The sequence below is a fragment of the Rhinolophus hipposideros genome (genome assembly GCF_964194185.1).
Source record: "Rhinolophus hipposideros genome assembly, chromosome: 23".
Taxonomy (NCBI): Eukaryota; Metazoa; Chordata; class Mammalia; order Chiroptera; family Rhinolophidae; genus Rhinolophus; species Rhinolophus hipposideros.
In genome coordinates, this window is record NC_138069.1 from 37,090,254 (window position 1) to 37,096,253 (window position 6,000).

Consider the following 6,000-nt stretch of genomic DNA (forward strand, 5'->3'; position numbering starts at 1 on the left):
ATAAGTACTTCCCCAAAGGGACAAAACCTTTATGCATATGAATAGATGGAGAGCACATCATTGAGTCACTTCCCCTGCAGGTTGTGGGAAGGAATGCAGCCAGAGGCAGAAGCTCTCCTTAGCTGGGGGATGGTGGGGGGCTGTGCCCACCTCTATCAACCCTGTGAGTTCCCCAGATGGTCCCCACATGGCTGTGTCTGGCTTGCGTTGCCCCCCTGCCCGCCGCCGTGGGGAGTCGTACCCATCTTTGACTAGTCAGCCATCTTTCTGGGGTCAAACGGGGAGACGTAAGGTGTAAGCACAAAGGTGAAGCAAAGTCCCTGAAAGGACCCATCTCACAGACGCTCCTTTCTTTAGGGGCAGGTACAAGGAGACAGACAAGTAGGCTGCTGCGTGGCAGCACCCACACAATTCTGATGTGTTTGTTCCCACCCCATTGAAATTGCCCTTTGTTCTGGTCATTCTCCAGTGGGTTGTATAGACCACTCTCTGCCCACTGTCACCCTGTCCTATTACCCGGGATGCTTATCCCTACAGTCTGTATCACCTACACTCTCTTGGGTCTGGCTACATGGGTGGCACCTCAGAGAGCTGGAGGAGAAGCCAGAACTTCCTCCACAAGGACAGCAGTTTGGCAGTGATTACCTTCCCCTACAGAAGGCCACAGTTCATGTCCTCCAGCCCTGTCCTCCGGGTACCATACCCACCACTTTATCTCTTTAGAAGATAAAAGTAGGAATAGTTTCCCACTGTTGCTAAACCTTGGGCAGCCCATCCCTTGTTGATTCTTTAACCCTGCCTCACTTTTCTAAACAATCCTTTTACTAAATTTCTTCAATTACTTCTTTGAGTTGTGTCATCTGTTTCCTACCAGTGACCCTGAAACTGACACACTACCTGACACACTACTGAGGCAGATCTCTGAAAAGTAGGTGAACAGGGAGGGGAAGGAGAGACAATGAAAACTCCAATTTGATATAAGATTATGATCCCTATTAAATCTTCCTGGGAGAGAGACCAATCACGTATGTGAATTTCTGGAGAGTAGGGTTAAGGGAAAAGTATACCATCAGCTAGACCTGGGGGGCCATTTTTTTTTCAATGTAAATGCTTCTTTCTCTCTCCCTTGACAATGAAAGAACAATAAAGCTTTACTGCCAGTTAATCTGTTGAGTTTCCCTATGGGGCAGGATCTATTATGACTAGATAAATGTTTGATGAATAAATATGTAATTTTAAAATAAATAACCTATCCTGAAGAAGATAAAGCAACAGAACTTTCCAAAATCCATATTCACCTATAGTGGACAAGTATTATTTTGTCTTTCGCTCCAACCATGAGCCTTCTTGTTCTTATATGATCTTTGCCTCGCAAACAGTGATTTTTCACAAAGACAGTGATTTTCTAGGGGTGGGCACAGGACTGAAATGAGCCAATCAGAGTCTTCCCTGGGATTTTTCCAACTGGAAATGGAGAAAGAGATTAGTACTTCTATGGTTGGAAAGCTGGAACATGTAAGGAATAGGAGTGAGTGACCATATTTTTAGCTGTGTGGCCAAAACTGGTACAAAAGAGTGGATTTGACCCATTGTCCAGAAGTTTAAGTGGCCTTTAGCTCAATTTAGCACTCAAACAACAATTTTGGTAACCTCATATATGCTCAGGAGAAGATACAGCTCACAGCTACCAATAATTCAATTAGGAAGACAAAATTAAGATATATAAGAGAAAAGATATGGCACATAATTAAATGTTAATTGATGTGGATCACATAGTAAGGGCTATGAAATTTTAAAGAAGGAGAAATCACTTCAACCTACATTGGAAGGGATGAGGAATACCGTTTGACTTTTGAAGGATGCATTTGATGATATCAGTGGGAGGGAAGAGGGTGTTTGCATTAAGGGAGGCAGAGGCAAGGAGGCAGGAATAGAATGGTGTAGGGGGTGGGGAGAAGACTTTGGGAATGTGGATTATAAAAGAGTTTGGGGCAGATTTCTACTGGTCTGAGAGAAAATTTGAGAAAAACAGCTTTGCTGCCTGATTTGTCCTTGGATGGGGCTCAGCCTCCTTGCTTTAGAAGCTGGAGAACACTGTGCAGAGGCAATGGCTCTAACCTTGAGAGATGATACAGATTGGAATCCCCAGAAGGGAACCAGCAATGTGCCCCCAGATTGACTTTGCCCTGAGAGGAGGTCTGAAAGGAGGTCAGATGATGTGGGGAGCTCTTGTTTCTCTAAACTGGTGCATTGAGATGGGCACTCAGTCAGATGTGGGGTCAGCCTCCTGGTCTTCAGCGCCAAAGGGCTGACCTGAGAGGCCTGGCAGATAGGTGAGTGCAACCACGGGCCTCTCCAAACTATGCAATGAAGATTTGTCTCTATTTGAGCAAAGCAAGAACTATCACTGGGGAACAGCTCTCCAACTTGAGGAGTATTAATCACCTAATTAACCAGAACACCTGCTCATAAAACTCATGCCACTCAGGGAACCAAAGTGAACAGTGCACGAGGATGTGCCGCACAGACATGGTGGTGGCATCTGCATCCTTGGCTGGCCTCCTTGGCACTGGGGTTCACGAAACTCTCCAGCCAGCTGTTGGCCTTGACAGAAACTTCAGAATCCCAGCCTTGTTTAGCAAGCAGTGATTAGTGCAAACTCAGAGGAACTCCTCTTGCAACTTATTTGGAACCGTGGATGCCCCTGATGTGCTGGGCATGTTCTGAGTGTTTTGCAGATATTAACTGTCTAATCCTCACAACAACCAAGTGAAATCCCCTATTGTGGAAGAATCTGGCTGGATGCTCACAGATCCAGTTTCTTCCTCCTAGATACACAGGAAGACTACATGTCCCAGCCTCCCTTGCTGTTAAGTTGGGGCATGTGCCTCATTTTGACCAATGGAGCGTATGCAGGAGTGACGCATGCCACTTCCAGACTTGGTCTTTGAAACCTCTTACATAATTAGTCAAGCTTTCTCTCTTTGTTGGCTGGGCAAATAGAGGGGATCCAGTGAAGGATCCTAGAGAGCCCTGAGAGGATGGGAGCCATAGAAAGGAAGACGTTGGCATCCCTGACTCATCACATAGAAAGCGGCCAAATACTCAGTCTATACCATGAGAAAAACCTAACCTCCCACTGACATTTTGTTTATGACAGCCATTAGCATTCATTACCCAGGCTGACATACCAATGCAATCTTGGCCATTATGTTCCCCCAAATCAAAAAGGGCCGCTCTTAGGGAAAGCTACTGTCTATGTGGTATGATTTCAGAAACAACATAAAATTCCTCCCTCCCCAAAATAATACCTCCTCCTATTAATTGATGAAATGCTTGTAATTTTAGTAAGTCATTATCTGTCTTTAATCTATTTTTTATTTATTCATTCCACATATATTTACTTCCTAGGCACAGGTAATGTTATACATGCTACAGTGAAGACAAATTAAACATGATTGCTATTCTCATGAAATCTTGTATGAGCAGCTGATATAATCAATTGAACAAGAAAGTAAATACATAATTACAAATTATAAAGTTTGGGGAAGGGAATTAATAGGGTGATGTGACAAGGACTAAGTGAGTCTGTCGAAGTTTCCAAAAAGTGGTCAGGGAAGAAAACTCAGAAGATGAGAAGAAGCTAATTATGATATAATAAGATATGAGTGGGTAGGTCCCTATTCCAAGAGACAAACAGTCCATGCAAAGACCCTACAGTATGAGTGGGCCAGTTGTAGGAATATAAAGAAGGGCATTGTGAAGGGATCCTAGGACATAAAGGAGACCTATTCTGGAAAGGTCAGAATTATTTCTCCTTCGCTGCTCTATTGACCTCAGTCTATATGAAGTATGACAATGAGTATTATTACCGCTTCCGTTTGTATGTATGAAGAGAAGCCTAAACTTTTGGATCAATTTGACGTGACATGGAGTCCGTTACAATTGCAGGGATTTCTGCAAACAAAGGGGTTCATAAACTAATTAGGTAATTTGTGTTAAAGTTATCTTGTATAGGCAATATCATATTTTTCTACAGCTTTTAAACTTTTGTGGCTAGCGGGTAAGGGGTGGAGTTGATGAAGATCCCGGGGGTAGGAGGTTAGAGATCCTCTAACTCACTCTTAGAATCAATGCCTCATTTAGTGATTATGTAAATGTGAATGCACCCAACAGCAGAGTTTCAACATCTATGAAAACAGAAACTAGTAGAACTAAAAGAAGAAACAGATTAATCCACATTTATAGCTGGAGGTATCGACACTCAGTAGTTGCTAGAATATGTAGACAAGAAATCACTAAGCATATATGAGAGAACTGAAAAACACTAGCAAACAAGTAAGCCTAATTGACATTCAGAGAACTCTCCACCTGACAGTTGCAAAATATACATTATTTTGAAGTCCATTTGGCACATTCACAAAGATATACCATAGTTTAGACTGTAAAGCAAGGTTCAATAATTTTAAAAGAACTCAAATTATATAAAAATATTCTCAGACCATAATAGAATTAAACTTAGAAATCAAAAACACAAAGATATGTAGTAAATTATTAAAAATTTTGAAAATTAAGCATCATTCTTCTAAATAAATCATGGCCAAAGAAGAAATCACAAGAGAAATTAGAAAATATTTTGAACTGAATCAAAATGAAAACGCAACATATGAACATTTGTGGAATGAAGCTAAAGCAGTGTTCAGAGGGAGCATTTTGGCATTAAGTGCTTATATTACAAAAGAAGGAAGGTTAAAAATCAATAATTTAAGCTTCCATTTAAAAAACTATATAAAGAACATGTTGAATCCAAAGTAAACAGAAGGAATGGCGTTATTAAATAAAGAGCAGAAATCACTAACATTGAAAAAGGATTGCAAGGGAGAAAACCAATGAAATCAAAATTGGTTCTTTGAAAAAATAAAAACAATTGAAAACAAAACTAGAAAGAATTATTATGAAAAAAGAAAGAAGACAAACTATCAATATCAAGAATGAAATAGGGGTCATCTCTGTAGAGCTGACTAACATGAAAATAATAACAGAATATTATGGAAAGTTTTATGCCAAATATTTGATAACTTAGACAGCATGAACAAATTCCTTGGAAGACACAAACTGTAAGAGCTCACTCAAGAAGAAATAAATAGCCAAATTAGTCCTGCACTTATTTAAAAAAAAAATGAATTCACAGTTTCAAAACATTCCTACAAGGAGAATCCAGGTTAGATGGTTTCCCTGGGAAACATGACGAATTTTATACAAACTCTTTTAGAAAACAGAAAAGGAAAGAATGCTTTCCAAATCATTAATGAGGTCAAAATTACTCTGATAACCAAAACTAGACATATCAATGTACCTCATAAATATTAAAAAATTTTAACAAAATATTGGGAAATGAAATTCTGTAATAAACAAAAATGATAATATGTCATGACCAAGTGGATTTTATCCCAGGTGTGAAAAATTGGTTCAACACTTGAAAATTATTCAATGTCATTTCTACATTAACAGAATAAAAAGGAAAAATAATATGATCTAGAAAGATGCAGAAAAAGTATCTGAAAAAATAAATTCTCAGAAAACTAGGTGGTAAAAAAAGGAAACTTCCTCAACTTGATAAAGAACGTCTACCAAAAACTACAGTTAATATATGATGTAAAAATGAATGTTTTTCTCCTGAAATCAGGAACAAGGCAAGGCTGTCTGATCTCACCATTCATTTGCAACACCTTACGAGAAGTCCAAGCCAATGTAGTAATATGAGAAAAAGTAAAAAGGCATGCAGATTAGAAAAGAAGACATAAACTTCTATTTATAGACATGATTATCTACACAGGAAATCCCAGAGGATCTACTTATAAGGGAGTTTAGCAAGGTAACAGGACACATGGCTTATATATGAAAGTCAATTGTTTTCTTAGATACTATCAATGAATTAACTGGAAATTGAAATCACAAAAGCAGGCCCACTTGGCCTGTGTCTTCATGATCACTGCTGCA